Source organism: Hyalella azteca, unplaced genomic scaffold (genome assembly GCF_000764305.2).
Source record: "Hyalella azteca isolate HAZT.00-mixed unplaced genomic scaffold, Hazt_2.0.2 contig13234, whole genome shotgun sequence".
Lineage (NCBI taxonomy): Eukaryota > Metazoa > Arthropoda > Malacostraca > Amphipoda > Hyalellidae > Hyalella > Hyalella azteca.
Genome location: NW_025943163.1, coordinates 59,758 through 81,200, shown reverse-complemented (window position 1 = coordinate 81,200; position 21,443 = coordinate 59,758). Strand labels below are relative to the sequence as shown.

Below are 21,443 nucleotides of genomic sequence, written 5' to 3'. Positions count from 1 at the left end.
ATTTTCCGATCATTCATTACTATCATTTGTTGCTATTTATCTACAACACATAGATCTTGCTTAAAATTTTAATACATTCCTCCAAATTGGAGGGTTTCTCCTATTGGGATATTTTATTCTCAAAGTTCTTACTTCACCGTGAGACATTGTTTCAAATTATTTGATTTTTCATCGAATATACTTAAAAATATTAAAATGTTGTTTCAAGATATGGGATGTTATCTCGTTTTTATTTGCAAGTCAAATGATGTAGGTAATCTCAAGAACCGGAGTTTTGTTTATCATGAATTGAACTTGATATGAGGTCATTTTATATCGCGATTTAAACAATAAAATTTTTTTTGGCTCAACGTCAATGCTATTTAGAAGGCAGTGTGTAATGCCACGCTCACAAACAAAATCGGAGCGGGAGGATATCAAAAGTCCTACGAACGTAGACGTCAGGAATGTTTGTGCACCGTGACTTTGTCACGGTTAAGAAAAAATTATCCGTCTTTACAGAAGACTGACATCTCGAAAATCATTCAGAGACATTCACGGCATGCACGCAAAAATGCCAGAGTCGTACATTAGAAAAGCTTTGAAATACACCAGGTCGGAAAATCCTGTAAGCAAGCATTACAATCATTTTTAAAATATTGTCAGAACTATTTGTAAGCTGCTCGGACATAATTGTATTTAGGAATAACTTAAAAACTCTCGTTTCAAACAAAACCACTGAAGAAACAACAAATATTGGTAGGCCACGTGCTAAGGTTCAGTTGGATTTCAACTTGAGATGGAGAATCTGAACTATCTTAGAAAAGGGAATGCAAATGCAGTTGAAGGAAACAGATTACGTGAGAAGATTGATACTCTCAGATTATTTCATGGACCGATCCCGGAGGTAGTGCAATACCGGGCCGATCCGCGACAAAGGTGGAGCAAGCTCCTAGCACTTCGCCATGATCCAAAAATCAGATTAATATCGTTGACCCCACATGGGGGTCGTATCAGATATTAAGCTGATAAGAACAGATTTCAAAATGTTTATTTGCAAGAAAGTTTACAATAATTTGGATACAACATAGTTTGAATTAATGAACTAAAACAAGAATGCATGGTAGGTTATTCTGATGGCCTCGTCAGGAGAGGTCAATAGTTTGAACGAAGTATCCACTAGGAACAGGTCTGAGTCTTCGGCAGCAATTGGAATAGCGCATGTTCCACCAGTAGAGCTCCCATATAAGTACTCATTTGCTGCTCGCTGAGGTAAGTAAAGCGTTTTCTTGATGAGTGCTCTTAGTTCGCGGTCCAGTGTTTCATATGTAGTTTTGTTGTACTGCCAGGAGCGCATAAGGAATATGGTGGCAGGCAGGACAAAGGATCGTAGGGCGTCAATTCGTTGCCAAGGCGCCAGTTTGCTGTTGAGGATTTTTCGTCCTTTAGCATTTATTTGGTCGATGCGGTCATTTTCTTTCAAGATGTTGAATCCAATTGGTCGCCCTAGGAATTTGGTGCTTTGGAATTCCTCAAGCATCTGGATCCCGGTTTCTTGGATGTGGAATTCGGTCATTCGCGGTCCTCGAGGAGCACGTCCACTCAAGTGAAGTGTTGCGCACTTTCTGGGGTTGATCTCAAGTGCTAAGTCTCGACTATGTTCATGTGTCAGGTCGATGAGCTGCTGGAGTTTGTCGGGATTTTCCGCGATGAGTGTGACGTCGTCGGCGTACGCTAAGCAGTGGTGTTGGATTGAGGGTTGTAGCTCTTGTCCAAGGTGGTTGATGGCTCTCAAAACGGACTCAAGTCCAGAATTGAAGAGGAATCCGCTCAGGGGGCAGCCTTGTCTGACTCCGCTGTTTACCTCAATAGGCTCAGTCACTCCATTTTTGGTTGCGATGCATGTCGAGCCTCCATTCATTATGTCTTCGAGGACTTCGATCATATCGTCTCCAATCCCGGCCCTTTTCAATGTTGTGCTGATGACGGCTGTGGGCATTGAACCAAATGCATTTGAGAAGTCCAGCAGAGCCACACATACTTCACCCTGGGAGCGTCTCGCGTTGTCGAGGTATGTTTGAAGCGCAAAATTGTGTTCGATCACTCCGTCATGAGGCATGAATCCTTTTTGTGCTTGACAGAAGACGCCTTCGTTCGTAGCCCAAGTTCTGAGACGGTCTACAAGACAGCTTGCGTATATTTTGTAGATGGTTCTGCAAAGGGCAATGGGTCTCCAGTTTTTAATGTCGGTGGGTTCGCCGCCTTTGGGAATCAAGATTGTCTTCGACTCCTTCCACACGGATGGGATTCGTCTGTTTTGTAAGCAAATTTTGTATATAAGATGAAGGGCACGGCACTCGGGATCGACGGCTCTCCAGTGCTTGTACGTAATGCCGTCACTGCCCGGTGAAGTGTTCTCGGCTTTTCTCAATCGCTCGAGGATTTCGTTTTCTTGGAAAGGAACCATAGTTGCCGGTTGTCTTCCTGGCGGGGGGCTTGGTAAGGCTTCTATTCTGCGTGCGTCGAACTGTTTTTCTCGAAATATCTCTGAATAATGAGCAATCACTGTTGCGTCCTGTATTTGGCACCTTTCTGATTCACCATCAAGTATCAGGCGCACTGCCCGTCGACGATTGCGTCTATAAAGTTGTTGAATTGACTTGCAGTCCAAAGGGTCAGTTCTGAAATTCCTCGTCTCTTCGGAGGGTGGTCGAATTTTCTGGTGTGTTTTCACTGCCGTTGTAATATCTTCAAGGAGCAGTTCGAACTCATCCCAGTTTATGTTTCGAGCCAGTCCGTTGAGAGGTGCGATGAATTGTTCAAGCACCCACTCCGTCGGTCCTTCTTCGTCGTTGGTTGTGAAAGTGTTCTCAGTCACTCCTGCGGCGCCCTCGTTGTCTTCTTCTTCGGCAATGTCGATGCTGATGTCTCGCTCTTCGTGAACGGAGACTTCGCTAGCCTCATCATCTTCTTCGGTCTCGGGGGTGACTTCTGTAGGGGTGTGATTCATTGCTTGGTGTGGTTCTATAGCAATGTCATTTGCAGCATTAATTTCTTGAATGATTTGGTCGTTTGCCTGAACAAGATCAATCTGCATTGCTTCGGCTGGTGGTCTCTCTTGATCGTTTTCTATGGCGTGGACCAGCGCATTTTGGAACTCTTGCGCATCGCGTCTGTTGTGCATTGCGATGTGGTTCATGAGGCCCCGAGCCGTGGGGAAGGATTTGTCGCACCTTTCTCGGGGGCATACGTGGGTGTGGATTCTTGCCACTATCTCCCTAGCAGGTGCTGCGGTACATGCATGGCGTGAAGGTCTGTTGCCAAGGGCGGCGTCGCACCGAGCACAGGTAATGTTGAACGTCGGTCGAGCGATGAGGTGTCTCCCTTCCAAGTGCCTGCATAGGGTTTGCTTCCTATGGGTCCAATCAGTAGAGACGCATTGCCATGAGCACCCAGGTTCGGTGCAGGACAGGCTGAGTGGCAGGGGATAGTAGAGGGTAACAGATGCTCCCTGGCGGGTCGGGTGCCGTAGTTCAGCAACTGCAGGTAGATGTTGTGGGACGTCCTCCGGTGCAGGCTGTGAAGATCCTCGGTCCGCTGTCGATGCCTCCTCTGCAGCAATGGTCTCCATACTACACTTTGATCTTAGCCAAAAGGCCACTTTGATCTTAGCCAAAAGGCCGAGAAGCGATACTGAAAGCGCAAAACTCTTGACACCGGCTCACCAGCACTGAAGACATGAAAATAAATTCAAGAAAATGCTTCTTTTAGGGGTGTAACTGAGCAAAATGGAACCTGGCTAGTAACGTGGGATGTAATTACTTTCAAAATAATTGTTTAACTGCGGTTGATCATATGCGACTTGATAGCGGAAGTCGTTCATGGATATAAAATGATCGATATACAATATCACAAATGATACTTATAACATGTGGCCGAGCATTCGTTATCCCGACTGGTAGAAAGACTTCACTTTTAGCTGAAGAGCAAAAATGGACGCTCAAATGACGTAGCTAGAAACTTTTTTACCTGCAAAATGATCGGTCGTAACAGGACACTTGTGTGATAATTATCTGAACTCTCAACAAGAACTGAAAAATGCACATTTCTTAATTTCATGGGAGTTCAAGCGTTACATTTCATACAATAACCCAGACACATCTCAAATAACAAGAATTTTGTCCATCCTGATATTAGTTAAGGAATGGCCGTCACACGCACGCAGAAAGCAACGTACCAAACGCACTATGAATTTCATTTTTCTACAAATGAAATAATCCGTGAATCAAGAATTTACTCTTAGAGCAGTTGATCAACTTAGATATTGGACGGCAATGATGAAATTTTGCACGCAATAGTGTGAAAAATCGTGTTAGCAAATAAAACTTTGATTACGTTAGAATAAATATTTTGAAAGTACGAAGTCCTCAGCATTTTATTTCCTGCATGATTGTTGACTAATTTCATTGTATCAAGGTTTTGAAAGAGCATATCTAACGAAGTAGAGAGAGTTCAAGATTTATTGGTCTCCATGAGGAGAACGGACAAAAAGTCGGAGCATACCACTCAGCCGGCGCACGGCCCCTCCTAGACTCCACAAGGAAGAACTAGGAACGGTCATCAGGCTCGCAGAGACGGATCTCTAGTGAGTAGTTTCCCGCTCAGGACCGTGCGATGAACTCGTCATCGTGGCTTTCCGCGTGAAGCGAAGCTCTAGTTTAGTGACAACCAGGGCTCCCAGCCAATAATTTGAGAAAAACTTAGATGGTTGCTGAAAAACACCCAGATTCTGCAGATTTTGTGGAAAAAAAACCCAGACAACAAATTTCATCAAAAACATTGTAATTTTACTTACTTCTGATGGAATTATATATCTTCGGCTGCTGCTATATTGATGTTCTCTCTGTTATTTTGTTTGAGACGCTGTTCATATCGTGCATAGCAGGTTCCATCTACAACGTCTTTCACTAACTCTTGTTTCGGCTTCCATGTGTAGCAATTCTGTTGCTTCCTTGCAAGAAACTGCCGTGCAAGTAATCTGTCTGTCACTGTCTCAGTTTTAAGCGAGTTTGTTTGCTTCGTTTTAACGTGGTTAACGAGCGAAAAAATCCTTTCGACACAAGCGGATGAGTGAGGCAATATAGTTAGATTTGTCATAAAACTAGACAGAGTTCCAAACTTTGGTCGATTCATCCCGTCTTTAATGTTACGCAGTGAATGCCAGAAGCCAGGGACTGAAGTGTAGTTTAAAGATACATCGCTAAACTGCCGAAAGAGCCTCCATTCATCGTCGAGTTTGTCAAGAACATCCTCAGGAACAATATGGGGAAAATTCTGTGCTACGTTCACTATGGAACTGGGAGATTTAGTGATATCTCTTGAGGCAGCGGGATCTAATATATGTAAATTTGCGATAATGCCATCTTCTTCTAATGGGAATCTTTTTTTGATTTGTAAGCACAACTCAACTAAGAAGTTCAAACAATCCCTTTTAAATCTAACATCATTTTCCCCGATTGGAAACAAGGATAACTCTCTCATGCAACGTCCACCCAAATACAAATCGTTAACATGCTTATGTAATGATTTGTTACTTGGATCAATAGCTGAAGCTCTTGTGGATTTAATTGCCTCTTCTCTGATGAAACAACTCAAAATGTTCTTGTATTCAGAATACACCATAGAATGCAACACATGAAGTCTGAAGTTTTCTGATTGAAACTCGATGTTCAAACGATCAACTTTCTCTAACACATAGTTCAGAAATAGTAGCATGTGTTTCGTGCCTCTGTTCTTGAACGTTTGGTAGATATTATTTGCACCATCAAGTATATCTTCTTTTGATTCAGACTGGAAATACAACAATAGTGCATCCCATTGCTCTAGAATAATTTTGATGACATTTCCACGAGATAACCAACGAGTTTGAGCTAGCTTTGGTATTTTGTGAGTCTCTGTCTTGGTTACCTCTTGGATAAGCGTAAAATCCCTATTTCTCTTACTACTCCGGGAAAAATAGAAGGTGATATTCTTTAAAAATGATTCGAGATAGGATGGCAACATTTTCACAGCGTGACTTGCGCAAAGAGCAAAAGAATGGCATACGCAACCCATAACAAAAACTGATGGAATGTCTTCCTTCAATAGGGTTTGAAAGCCGCTCTTGTTGCCCATCATAGTAGAACAATTATCGCTTCCAAATCCAATGATGTTTGAAATAGGAATTTTTTTTTATCATTCAGAGTCGTTTTAACAGCTTTGTATAAACCACTGGCACTTCCATCTTCAACAACAATCGAGTCAAGCAAACTATCACATACATCATTTTTTTTTCAACATCAAAATATCTAACGACAACAGCTAATACCTGTGAAACGGATATATCAGTGCTCTCATCGATTATCAGACTGAACTTTTCATTTCTACACTGATCAACAATTTCCCATTTTTCATGATAAGCAATTCCTTCCTGAATAAGATATGAAGCTTTTGTCGCATGAAGTTTTACATTTTTAGCAATGCTGCTATCATGAAATGCTCTCTTGCACACTTCCACTAAATGATCTGCATGCGCGAATGGCACATTGTGTTCAGCAATATAAGCAGATATAAGTAATTCTGCCTTTGCAACTTCATCACTCTCCCTGGGAATCTGTTTCTTAATAAATGAATCAATTTTAGTAGCTGCTTTAGCTTCTTTCATGTTGTTGAGATGCTTCGCAGTCTTACAATGTGCCATCAACATGGATCTATTAGCATTTTTTATTTGAGTTTTACAACATGCGCAATAGGAAACACCTTTTTCTTTCGAATCTTCTTGCAGCCACTCCTTAAAGTCTTTTTCATGTAACCACTCTTCTTTAAAAGACTGTTTGTACCATTTTTTAGCTACTTTTCTAGGGGGACTTGCCATTTTCGGGGCCTTCACTGTTCACTATAGGTATGTTAATTTAACAGCACCGATAGGTACATGAGCAACAGTAAAACTTAACGCACGACACAACTATAACTTGTCACTTGTCAATGGCGAGCGCGGTACTGTGCAGTGCGCGACGAGAAGTTGGGAACCGTTGCTTCGACTGGTAATGAACGCGTTCAATACCGGTAATGAACGCGTACAATACCAGTACCGTCTGTCAGCTGGGGAAAATATACAGTCTGACGCTTAATGCGTTGCTCCATTCATTGTGTATTGACTGCATAATCAAATTTAAGTCATGCATTCTTCAAAAGCCGAATAAATATAGGTTTATAGATATACTGTTAAGAATTAACCACCAAGGTAGATAAATGCAGGTGCAGTGGATAAATTTTAATCATCTTAGAATTTAACATCACCGAATGGGTGATACTGTTCCGTCTTGGAAAGGTTAGAATGTCAGTCTTTCTAGCACCGATCTTATTTTTCGGGGGTTCAAGCAATTCAATGAATATAGGACAAATATCCATTTGCGGCTCCCTGAGTTAGGTAAAGCGTTTTCTTGATTTGTGCTCTTTAGTTTGCGGTCCAGCGTTTTCCAGCGATACCACCCTTAGCCAAAAGGCCGAGAAGTGACACTGGAAACAAAAAAAAAAAAAAAAAAAACTGGACGCAAACCCACCAACACAGAGGATATAGGAATAAATTCAAGGACATGCTTCTTTTACAGGTGTAACTGAACAAAATGGAGCCTGACTCGCAGAGTCAGTGACAAGTACTTTCAAATTGATTATTGTATAGTTGGGGTTATTCATTTGTGACGACGTTTATCAACTATGTTTATGAATGATCGGACTTTGTTGGATGCGATGGTTTCTTTTTTAGAGATCAGTCGGTCAATTGCAGATATGTTATCATAAATGACGTAATAGCCTTTTGTGGTGTCGGTTAGCCACATATAAAATGTATAAAAAAAAATTTTTAAAGACCACGTTTTTCATGTGGACTCAAAAGTAGAAAATAATTTTTCGGCAGCTGCTGATCTCTGTTTGCTTTCATTCTCTTGGTCTTTTGTATTTCAGTTAAAATATTTTACAACATCTAAAACGAAAAACATGGGGCGCATATTCATTTAGGCATGCCTTAATTTCAATTTTGAATTCAACCACTGCATATTTCGAATTATATCAGCAATACACTTATCAAATGTTCAATGAACCATCATATTCATCATATCAAGTAATCACCAAACAATTAAATACATTCGGCCCCAACGTTTTTCGTTTTAGATGTTTATACGCAGTCTAAACACGAATATCCTCTCGAGGATGACGTGCATTAAAGGTTCCCAACCCCTGCTTGTGAGTTCCTTTAGAGTTTATAACTACTGCAAAAAGGTCAACCATCCTACATAATATTCATTTCATTTCAGTTGGCCACGCATATGCACAAAAGAAAATTCTTTCCAAAGTTCTGTAGAAAATTGTATTCGAGGGGATCCATTGTTGTTCCCGTATTTATCTGGGTGCGTGGCTGTAATAAAGAAAGGTACGGTAATATATACGCCTGGAAACGTGCAACAAATCATTGATTATTGTATTGTTATCGGTAGCTGAACTTCCTTAAAAGTTTCAGAGCGCTAGCTAGCGTGAAAGTTGGTGAAATATCGATTGCAAGATTTGATCATCACAGACAGACACGAAAGCGAGCTAAGAAAAACGTGGTAAAATGGAGCCTTAGGTCTTTAAAGGTGGTCTGGGAGATTTTTTAAGCGGTCAGTAGGAAATCAAGGGTCTATTCGCTTGAGTTTAATTATGTATGTGGCTGGCCTCGAGCGATGGGTTTACGTGATGATGTGATGATGAATGATGAGCATAAGTGATGATGAGATGAAAGAGAATATGGGAGATTTTAATGGACCCAAGTTTCTCACAAAACCAGCATCAGCCATCAAGCTCCGGCTTGGAGGTCACGATCCCTAACCCTGCAGGGGTGTGAGTGCAGGAACTCAGTGCCAGGATTTCGGCCATCATTTTGGACCTAGCTTCTAAGTGGAAGAGTCGCACGCTCCCGTTACACCGACGGCTAAAATAAGTAATCTGACGAAAATCACCGGTATTCAAATGACAGCCTTAAAATGCATCAACAATTTGAAAACCAATCAAGAGAAGAAAGATCATAAAATTCAAAAATTTCACTAGTCTGGTTGAAGGAAAGTGGAAGAAGTGTCACAGAAAAAGCGATAAAATCTCTCGTCTGACAGAAAAAGTACGTTTTTCAAAGGAGCTGGTTTCCTTGCGTGGTAAAAATCATCACTTAAAAATATACAAATAAATTATCCGTGTGTTTTCTTTGCTCATGTTCTTACTTTCGAATTAGGGATTTGCAGCCTTTCTGTTATATAAAAACAAACCCAAATGTAGGACTAGGAATAATGAGCTAAACCCTGGATATAGGAACGAACACTTTACACATGAAAAAATAACAGAACATAAAGAAACTTATACAAAAACCAGTCAATTTACACGCACATCTTAATCACAAATAATACCAGAACTAATGAAACCACGTATACCTCTTTGGTGGATTGCGCAACAATAACAAATAAGAAAACATATATTGGCGAAGTTATATCGGTGGTGAATCAAAACTAAAATGACACATTTCACGAATCCCATTGCAATCCTTAACAGAGTCATAAAAGTAATGAGCGAATTTAATCGATGGAGCTCTGACAAAGATTTTTGCTTTCCAGTGCGCTCCTAGCAAATAACAGCGCACTGACTAAATTTCTATAGAATATAGGATTCACATGAAAAAGTTGGCGTACTGTATGCTAGTTTCCCAGCGCATTTGCGTAAGCAATTTTGGATGGTACGTTCTTTTTCATGAGTGGGACAATCGAAGAGGGCGTCATATGACTACGTAGTGCGCGCTCGGTTAAAATCAACCAAATGCCGTCCGACATTTATGATCTTCAGCTCCTTGTGAGCCATACAGTTCAGTGTTCTATGACTCTCTGGGTCCATACTTTTTGAAATCGAACGAATTTAGGAGAGAAGTGTGGGTTTTCCACTTCACGATCTTACGAGGCTGGGACGTACCGTAAATCTCGAAGTTAGTTCAGTTAAGAGCGACAAGATTTCCCGAGAGCATTTCAAATTCATGTTTTTAAAGGTGTACCCGCGACCGTGAACTGTGCCCTTGTTGCATGGAATAGATGTACCTCAACACTGATGTCTCAAAGAGTCTTCATGTTTGCATGACAAACTATAATTTGGCCCGTAGTGGAACTTTCAAACATAAGTTGATAAGAAGACTGTGATAACTAGTACATTTCAGGTAGATATTTCCATCGTTTATAGGTATTTCTGTCAATATCATCTACTGCAGTTTGATATTTCATGCATGAAATCATGAAAATTAAAGCTGAAAGAAGCGTGTAACTAAATGCAGGCAAGAAATATGACTGATCATTTGATTGTCTTGAATTCAACCCATTTTTATTCATTTATGATAAAGAATGCATGTCATGAAAATAGTTGTAAAAGTTAAAATTTCTTTAATTTATTTGAGATAAATTATAGAGACTCTTTTGTTAGCAGCCTATGTAGGTACACCCATATAAATGTCACAAATAATTTTTTAGGAATTAACAGAGGAAAATTGGAATGCAAGGTCAAAAATCAATAAAAGTTTGCCTTGCTAGTCTTCATAAAAACTGAAACCAAGATTGAATAAACATAACATTCTAGAGCAACAGTACCGTTCTTAACTTCAGCTGCTCACTGAAAGTTGAAGTTGCTTAAATAATTCAGAGAGAAAGAACTTAGACTACACACTAACCTGTTCAGCAGATATGACAAATTTCAAGAATTAGATGCTCCCATTTCACTTCAGTTGATTGTGATGAGAGTCAAGGGTCAACATTCATCCAAGGGTTTCATTTGTCCATTTCATGCATCATGACATCTCACATCAGCAACATGTTATGGATCATATTCTCACTAGAAGTGATGGGATTTAGAAGGTGACCACCCTGAAAACAAAAGGTGAAATAAAACAAAAGAGCTTCAGATGTACATTTTATTACAGAATGAAGTAGGCAACAGTACAGTCATGCAAATACTTGTTCTCCATACACATTGTATATTGCCCCATGTTTATGCTTCTCTTGAATGCCTTAGATGTTAAAGCTTCTCTTGATGTCTTACAGATCTCTCAGTCTGACTCTAGAACAGTAAACTAGCTGATTGATTATCTACTCATGTAGCAGTCAACTAGCTAGTTCATTTTAGAATTTTTCAAGTCTCCTTGCAAAATAGAATTATCAGGGTTAATTGTAGTGAAGCATGCAAATAATGTTAGTGACTCTTATAGAAAATGCCATCGCATGCTTAGAAGATGCATACAGGTTTTTGTAACAAGGAGTGGTCAATCTTAAAATATTATGCAATTGTCAAGAAGTCAGCACCATGTCATCACTTGGTGCTGATTTTGAGTATACCAGTACTTTTGTTTTAGAAAGCTCAGTACAAACTTGATTACTATAAGAGCATTAATAGGTCTACATATAAATATTTTTGTATAGTTCAGCTACAACAACAATAAACAATGCACACAAATGTATAAAATGTAAATCATATAATGATCATTACCAAATATTTGTTATTTATTAGACATTTGCACTACATTTTAAAAGGCAAGCAAATTAGCTGTTAATTGCCAATCAGAGTTTACCATTTTTATCACTTTAACACTGGTCAGTGTAGCTTATTCCCAACAGTCATCACAATTATGAAGAAAAATGAAATTTATTTAAATTCAAAGTGACCACAGAGTATGTGGTATATATAAATTATTATTAATGAGAACTTAATAAGCCTGCAGGCTGCAACTGCTGAACTGCATAGAATTTTAGATAGAATTCTACAAGGACAGAAGTTAGTCAAGTTACAGAACCATTTGTAAACCTTAAAAAATATAAAAATAAGAAAAGTATATTGAATTAGAATTTGTAAACTCATATGCACTGCACCAAATTTTTTGGACATAGTCATACTGTGCCAACATCTATCCTGTAAAACCTTGCAAGATTAAAATTTTAAACTAATTATACAGGATTTGAAAAAATGGGATATCAGACAAACTAGTGTCTATTAACGAACTCCACAGACCGCAGGATGCATAGGCTGCGAAAATTGTCACTAATTCTGCACTCTGCAGGAACTTGCCAGGAAGCTTGAAATAATATATAATAACTAATACAACCAATTGAATTAGCCTAGGTAGGACCGTAGGATGCAAATTGCAAAGTACCACAAATTGCAATAATCATTATTCATTACCAATACAATTTATCAATTATCATGACATTATGCCATTATCTACTAGGCTATGTGGCATCTGTTAAAAATATCTTATTCAAGATTCCAATACTATAGCTCCTCTAGATCTCAATTGCAGCATAGAAACAATAATATTAATTTGAATTGAAATTTTCTGGACTTGCTTTAGATGCTTCAATGACATAGAAGAATAATTCCCAACAGGAAGATTCTTAAATAAAAGCTCATACCCTCTTACAGACCTTTTAAAAAACCTGTGTGCTAACAATAACAATTTCTTTAATTTCATACTAGCAAATGCTTGAGTGCAGACAGAGGAAATTTGAAGGGCAAATGTGTTTGCATTTGGTTATCAACTAATAGACTAAATAGAGTAATTTTGAAAAATAATTGAAATGGGCAATTCATGGAAAGGACCATTTGTGAACCTTCATCTGAATAATTTATGCAATAATTTTTCAGCATTGTTTGGTGAGGTAGAAGCAAGGCTAGGTAAACTAAAGGAATTACAGAGAAGAGACAAGAGAGTGACTTTGCTCTGAGCCCTGAGGCTCTGTATTACTAAGATAAACAAAGGACACTTGTCTAAGATAAACAAAGGACACGTCGAATTGATTAAAAAAGGAAGATAATATTACCAGGGTTGCCGGATGGCCTAAAAACGGCCGGGTCCGCCGACAAAAATGTCTTTAACTCAATATATGCTACGCTTGTATATATGTAGGTTCCGGTGTAAGAATTGCATTTTCATATTTTTTTCGGACATTTAAATCTTCAGTAAGAAGTATATACCGCAATCATGGGAGCGCTGCCGTAGCCCAAAATTTTGACTCTTAAATCAGCCCAAAAGCCAATGCCAACCCTCTACATGCAATAGAAATTAATGTCAGAAATAGAGAGAATAATGGGAAGCATGCGGAAGTTCTACGTTGAATATTCGTCCCGTGCAATATAAGGCAAGGTTTAAAAACAAACTATAAGAAGTCATACAATGCATGTCAATAATGACCGTAGCGTATGAGTGCATGTGCAACCACCGAACAACTTGTTGCAAACAATCCGGAAACTGCAAAATTGACGACGTTGTTAGCATGCTCATACTCTTCATTGTGCATATTGCATTGTTCATACTATTTTCAGTCGCTGAATCAGAATCTTGTTTGGAACATTATTGAGTTTAACAAATAATGAAGCGATTCATTAACAACATGTAAATGTTCTGTAGATAACCCTTGTCATTGTTATCATTGCGTTCTCCTGCACGGCATAAAACTCAGCGAGAGTTGCCAGCTAAGGTTTATGTTCGGGTACGTTAGCTAATCGATAACGATAAGAAATTGTGAATGGTATGATAAATATTCGCTTCAACTATTGAAAATCACACACGACTTAGTTTGGTTTACTCATGTATTGAGATGCAAAGAGAGAGCAGAGATATGCCTCAAATGGTGACCCAATTCCCAATACCGGTCCGACACTTCAGCGAACTCGCGTGCGAACTCGCCTGCGAGTTCGAATGGAAAACCTAACTTAATTTTCAACTCTGGCACGCATAACTCCGTCAATAATGGACGGATTTTCTTCAAATTTGAAATATAAGTAGATAATATCATTACGCTGCGGAGGGTATTTTTTCAAATTTTTTCATCAATAATTTTTTTTTAATACGGAAAACCTAACTTAATTTTCAACTCTGGCACGCATAACTCCGTCAATAATGGACGGATTTTTTTCAAATTTGAAATATAAGTAGATAATATNCATCAGCTGAGTCAGTTCACTATTGTATCACAATAGCAGCACATAATCACGCTGGTGCTCATCCACCAGCATTCAGTTCACTATTGTATCACAATAGCAGCACATAATAACGCTGGTGCTCATCTACCAGCATTCAATTCACTTTCGTATCACAAAAACCATACAGAGCCGCCAAACGTTCTCTGACCAGTGACCACAACGAACGTTCGGTGGCGGTCATCTACCAGCAGTCACTTCACTTTCGTATCACAAAAACCATAGACCCGCCAAACGTTTCCTGACCAGTGACCACAACGAACGTTCGGTGGCGGTCATCTATACCAGCAGTCACTTCACTTTCGTATCACAAAAACCATACAGAGCCGCCAAACGTTTCCTGACCAGTGACCGCAACGAACGTTCGGTGGCGGTCATCTACCAGCAGTCAGTTCACTTTCGTATCACAAAAAACATACAGAGCCGCCAAACGTTCCCTGACCAGTGACCACAACGAACGTTCGGTGGCGGTCATCTACCAGCAGTCACTTCACTTTTGTATCACAATTCACAAAAACCATACATATAGCCGCCAAACGTTCCCTGACCAGTGATCGCAACGAACGTACGGTGGTGGGTGTGCGCTGTGCGGTTGCCGGCGGCTCGGCGACGCGTGTCAGTCAGCGCAGCGAGTCTGTATAGTTAGGTTTAGTCTATTTGAAGTTTTAATGAAAAGTTTCTATTCACGAGTTATGCCATAGAATTGCTATCAGGGAAGTGATAAATGTAACTTTCATTGAAATTTAGTCCTAAAATATTTTATCTCTACATTGCGCGACAATACTTTGGATAAAAATACGTTACAAAGTTTACACTTCGAGTCCAGCTCAAAAAATATTTGCGTGTGTCTTGTCTGGTGTACTACTCTGTTCGGGAGGAGTTGAAAATTTTTTGCTAAGTATTGCGTTAAATGTGCTCAATAGTTTATCAGAACTGTGTTATTCATGTTAAAATAATTAGGTTGCATGCATGGCGCTGCAAGGCGTGTCCCGTATGGTGGTAGTTGTGTCGTCTAAGTTTGTGCTTTGTTTTTGTTTTACAGAATCTATATTATTTATTGGTAAATTATCAGTGATTTTATGAATGCTTATTAACTTAAGATTAAATTTCTTTGCGCTTAATTACGCTCATAAATGTTATAACAAGTTTGCAAATAGAGATCAGGGCTTGCAGCAGCCAGCAATCAGTATTTGTAGTGGACATAAAAGAGGGTAGAGAAGAGCGCTTCTATTCTCGAGAAGTGAAGCAACCGCCAGCGAGGCGCCTCAGTCCTCAAGTCTCAACTCTCAACGCTTGGTACGAATAACGTACGCGGTACGAACTACAGTGGTACGAGCTTGGGAGCCCTGTCAGAGAGACTCAGTGACTCAGTCTCAGACCTCAGTGTCGTACGAACCGTCCTAGATGTTAGGTCTGCGTGTGTTGCGGTGGCGAATGTTTTAAATTAGTGTCAGAAATAGAGAGCATAATGGGAAGTATGCGGAAGTTCTACGTTGAATGTTTGTCCAGTAGAATTTAAAGCAAGGTTTGAAAACAAACTATCTATAAGAAGTAATACAATCATGACAGTAGCGCATGAGTGCATGTGCAACCATGCACCGAACAACTTGTTGCAAACAGTCCGGAAACTGAGAAATTGACGACGTTGTTAACTTGTTAGCATGCTCATACTTTTCATTGTGCATATTACAATGTTCATACTATTTTCAGTCGCTGAATCAGAATCTTGTTTGGAACATTATTGAGTTTTAACAAATAATAAAGCGATTCATTAACGACATGCAAAGGTTCTGTAAATAACCCTTATCATTGTTATCATTGCGTTCTCCTGCACGGCACCAAACCCCGCGAGAGTTGCCAGCTAAGGTTTATGTTCGGGTACGTTAGCTAATCGATAAGTAATTTTGAATGGTATTGTAAATATTCGCTAAAACTATTGACAATCACACACGACTTAGTTTAGTTTATTCATTTATTGAGATAAAAAGAGAGAGCAGAGATATGCCTCAAATGGTGAGCAACCACAGGTTTATGCTTAGGCACGGCTGCCAGAGTTACGACGGGTTAGACATTCTTAGTGTTCAAAACTTCAAATCTTTCAAATGTCTTATTTCTTTAATGTCTGCAAATCTTTCAAATGTCTTTCAAACATCTTATGTGAATATTTACTGAACACTCATTAAATAAAGAATAATTTTTTTTAATTGATGTCGAATTGTATGGAAATGATGAATTGAATGAGCGTTAGAAGAGAAATCACATGAAGATGTTCAGACCTCTATCTGATATTAGCCTATTAGGTTGTTTAGAATAAAAATCGCTGAATTGAAGGAAACTGATAGTAGACCATAAGTTCATAATTATTGCCATTCGAAGAATATATGGTGAAGATATTTAAACATGAAATTAATTTTTCCGAATCATCATAATTAATCATTTCCGAATCAACTTGAAAATTACCGATTAATTTTATTCCTTACAAATTTCTCAACTGTTCATTTAAGTTATTGATAATCTCGCTGGTACTCACCCATCAGCAGAGTCAGTTCACTATATAGTATCCCACTAACAGCACATAATCACGCTGGTACTCATCCATCAGCAGAGTCAGTTCACTATCATATCATACTAGCAGCACATAATCACGCTGGTACTCATCTATCAGCAGAGTCAGTCCACTATCGTATCATACTAGCAGCACATAATCACGCTGGTACTCATTCATCAGCAGAGTCAGTTCACTATCGTATCATACTAGCAGCACATAATCACGCTGGTACTCATCCATCAGCTGAGTCAGTTCACTTTCGTATCACAATAGCAGCACATAATCACGCTGGTGCTCGTCCATCAGCTGAGTCAGTTCACTATCGTATCACAATAACAGAACATAATCACGCTGGTGCTCACCATCAGCTGAGTCAGTTCACTTTCGTATCACAATAGCAGCACATAATCACGCTGGTGCTCATCCATCAGCTGAGTCAGTTCACTATCGTATCACAATAGCAGCACATAATCACGCTGGTACTCATCCATCAGCTGAGTCAGTTCACTATCGTATCACAATAGCAGCACATAATCACGCTGATGCTCATCCATCAGCCGAGTCAGTTCACTATCGTATCACAATAGCAGAACATAATCACGCTGGTGCTCGCCATCACTTGTAAGATTCTAATTCGCCCCAACTAATTTCCTGCCCTTCGCAGGTCACTGGGTACGCTGCGACTCGGTCCTGGCTCGCCTCCGTCCTCGCAGCTAGCTCTTCTTCCCTCACGCGGTCGGATGTTCATCTCTTCAATATAATTTTCATGGATCCCTCAACTGGATTCAAATTTGAATGAATCTTTGGAATTTGTAACTTGAGTTTGGACAGGATTGGACAGAAATTGGATATTTGACTACCAAAATAGATTTTTCATAGGGCAATCATCACTGAGCCAAATGTGCACTAATCCTTGTGAAATTGTTTTCAGTGTATTCTGAACAGCTTGTTATCGCAAAGGTGAGGCGAATATCTGGAAGGTTTTCAGCATTTGAAAGTTTGAAAAACCAATCATGGGGACGAAAGCGTCAAAGCAGGCTGGTGCCTCTACCAGTTCATCCACAGCATCCACTTCCACGTCAACCCAAAACGCATTCACGGCAGGCGGTGGTTTAACTACATGTCCCTCGTCGCTCGTTTCCTCTTCAACTCCTGTTACTACATCATTGCAATCGAGCGGCACTTCTGTGCAAGCCCTTGCTCCTATTGCTGTACCATCAGCGACAACATCCACCGCTGTTGCTATATCATCAGCAACAACATCCACCGCTGTTGTTGTATCAGCAGCTGCAACATCCGCCGCTGTTGCTATATCATCAGCAACAACATCCACCGCTGTTGTTGTATCAGCAGCTGCAACATCCGCCGCTGTTGCTATATCATCCGTAACAACATCGGCTGTTGTTCCTGTGTCAGCAACAACATCCACCGCTGTTGCTGTATCATCAGCTGCAACATCAACCACTCTGATTACTCCAGCAATACCAGTTCCAACAGCAGGTGCAACAGACATCACGTGCGAGGACNGAGCATAAGGTCTCTTCAGTAACACGTCCGTCGTAAAAATGTCCGATAAACGACTGCCATTCTTAATAACATTTTTTCATTCAAAAAATAATTTTTTAGCCACCATGTCAGGTGAAATGCTGGATCGGCATATTATATAAGAGGAGTAAGGCCGTGCCATTAGCGGTGCGCTTTTTTCCTTATATGAGTCATTAGCTCTATTGGAAGAAAATTTTAATCAGCGTTACGATCAGTAAACGTTAATATTTTCTGTAACATTTTTAAAAACTTAAATGATAGTTTTTGCAGAAAAGTAAGAAACCCCTTTTTCTTGGGACGTATATTTGAGCAAGGGTTTGAGGCATGCAGGTCAAACGCATAGTACGTGTACGTCATAAGTTATGACTCCCATTTTTCAGAAGCAAAATGCCCAGCTTGGGCCCTCACCAAAAGAGCAGTAAAAAACCCCTGAGAAGGCCCCCAAAATTTTCAATTAATGCAGTAGCCCAACATGCAACAGTCACCATACCAGCGTTCATCGATGGCATGCGGCATCAATGCCACAATTCTGGTGCCGGCAGCAGATGCCCGAAAGTAATAATTGAAGAAGAGTTTGTTGATACTCTGTTGGGCAGCGTGGGTGAACAAATTTGGTGTGCGCACCAAATGAGCAAAACGAGACGAAAAATCTAAGCAGGCAGCAATCTGTATAAAACAAGGCCAAATAAAATGCTAGCGACTATTAAATCTGAATAGTTATGATAGTTGACTTGAAATGTGTTGAGGAAAAACTGGTCCAGCATTCGCCATTCTAATTTATATGTTAAGCTTATATTTTTTTAAATTAAATTGTGATTGACGGAGCAAATCGGGTCTTTAACCTCTGGAATAATTGTTGATGTTAAGGAATGACTGAATAATGAGGGACACTATGATGCTCGACATTCAGCGCGTGTTAGCACTTTTCAACACAACACAAGAAGTGAAGTATTTGTTTTCCTAACTTCAAGTGAGACCTAAATCGACTCAAGTTCGTCTGCAGTGAATTACATGTTAACAAGCGAGCACCAACATGAGCCGAACTATCAAGAATAGTTCAGAGTTCGTAACTCCGTTAGCCAATAACTGACGGTATCACAAGCTCAACCTACCTATCACAGACGAAAAAAACTTTTTATGGTACGACCCCTAATTACTATCGCTGCTCTGCGAAGTTATAAAAGGATATTGAGTGCCAAAACTTTTAGGGGCCTGAAATTGCATCACTACACGCCACGTACTAGCGTGACCTGTAGAAATTAATGGAACTTGGTAGTGCCAGAATACAAGAGAGTAGTACCAGAATACAAGTTAGTACTACCAGAGTACTAGAGAATAGTACCAGAATATGAATAAGTTGTACCAGAATACAAGTTATTACTACCAGAATACAAGAGAGTTATACCAGCATTTAAATAAGACCGGCAATGAACATAGATTATTTAAAACGATAAAGAGAAATAACCATCGTTTTCACTTACAAGGGCTCATAAATGCGGAATGCCTTTAATTTATAATAATTGCTTAGGTTTTTCATGGAGACGAGGAATTGTGTCTGAATTCAGAGAGAGGTTAAGAATTGAATCATCTTTCGGAGAAAGTTTTTAGGAGCTCTACGTATGAACTCGAATCATACATGTTCTTCACAAAGAGGTGGCACGCTCATGAAAATATTTTTTAATTTTTTGTAATTTTATTAAACGTTGTGTTAATGATGTAAAAGTAAGTCTTGCTTCACATAATTTAATCTGTCAATAAATAAATCGCTAGCATTAAAAAATATATATATTAACGAAAAAGCTGCATTCACGTCAAGCATATCATCAATTATGAAGATAGAGCGATTATTCTATTTAAGTGAGATTAGAAGTTTAACATACACAAATAAATATAAAGTTTAGCTAACACGAATAATCTTGCCCAAATCTTAATTCTTCACTTTAACGAAATTTCAGTTGAATTTTGGTCATCAAATTTAGGCGTACATTTCGTATTTCAAAACCACGGCCAAGGGCCTGCAAGTGAGTGCTGAAGTCGACCACATCACACACTCATCACCCACATTCACCACACTCAGCACATCACACACCACACTCAGCNCATGTACAATATTTACTCTGGATTTGCGCTCGAGAAAACTCTAAATATTTTCAATCTCATCACTCGACAACTTAGCGACGTTCAATTTGATCTTCGCCCGGCGAAAAACTATCGTCTTTCTACCACCATGATATTTTTAAACTAAATTCATGAGCATTAAATGGAAGTTTTTATAAATGATGCCACCAGATTCATGCACGGTATCACTGATACAATTGCGACGCATGACCACCTAATGACGTCAATATTTTTCAGTGGATGTGAGAGTAAGATTCGGTGATGTCTGCGGTGCTGGGACACCAAACCAACATACAGACATTAAATAGTTGTTATCATTAGTATGCAATGGTAACAATAAACGTTATTAATATTCTAAATGTGAGGCGATGAAAGAAACATGTGCGTGAATTAATAATTCAATCTTTAAATTTAATAATTAATTTCAAGTGACGTGTTTTTAACTGGATTAACTTTGAATATATTTAGTTGTTTTCAATACTAAAAAAATTAAATTCACGCAAAGTTCACTCTTATTGACATCTTTAGAATATTGTGCAAGGAATGTTTTGTTTGACCAGAAGCAGGTTAACCCGACTGGCTACAGCTGCAGATAATACCAGAGTAACGGGAAATCGTAACAAGTTAACATCGTTCAGTACAGAAACTCGGCCTGTTGGAGCAACCATAGTGGCAGGTAAACATAGCAAGTTTTACCAGAGTCGCAAGTGAACTAAACGGGGTATTCAAAACACGCCTGATTGGTAACCTACGTTGCAGGTTACCATGCAATCACGTACTTGTGTACAATCAGTACTGATTGTACCGATTGACTGTACACAAGATTTATTCACGTACTTGTGATTACCAATCACAAGTACCAATCACGTACTTGTGTACAATCAGGTTAAGTCAGAGGTGCCCGGTAACGTCACCGTTTCTGCTGAACGCCCCGCGGCAAATGCGCGGTGGCCTGAGAACCATAGCGGTGCACCAATAGATCACGATGGCAACCATAAACAAACAGCGGATGGTTGGTGACAACGCCCTCCATGCGCTTCTACGATTGGTTGTGTTCGAGGTTCCTCCACGTGCCAACTAAATTCTTGGACTTTTATTCCAAAGCTGGTTCTTGTAGCCGCGGCTTAGAGTTCTATCTTCTCAGTGCGCACTTAAAAGTGAAGAAAACTCAGCAACTTTGGAAAGACTA

The 21,443-nt window shown here is 39.6% G+C and overlaps 2 non-coding genes across 2 annotated transcripts; both read right to left on the bottom strand.

Moving 5' to 3' along the window:
• Positions 1-864: 864 nt before the first annotated feature.
• Positions 865-1,056, bottom strand: LOC125178847. The gene has a single exon (XR_007157044.1). It is a non-coding gene; the product is annotated as a U2 spliceosomal RNA (small nuclear RNA).
• A 3,484-nt stretch (positions 1,057-4,540) lies between these two features.
• Positions 4,541-4,741, bottom strand: LOC125178849. The gene has a single exon (XR_007157046.1). It is a non-coding gene; the product is annotated as a small nucleolar RNA U3 (small nucleolar RNA).
• Between the last annotated feature and the right edge of the window lie 16,702 nt (positions 4,742-21,443).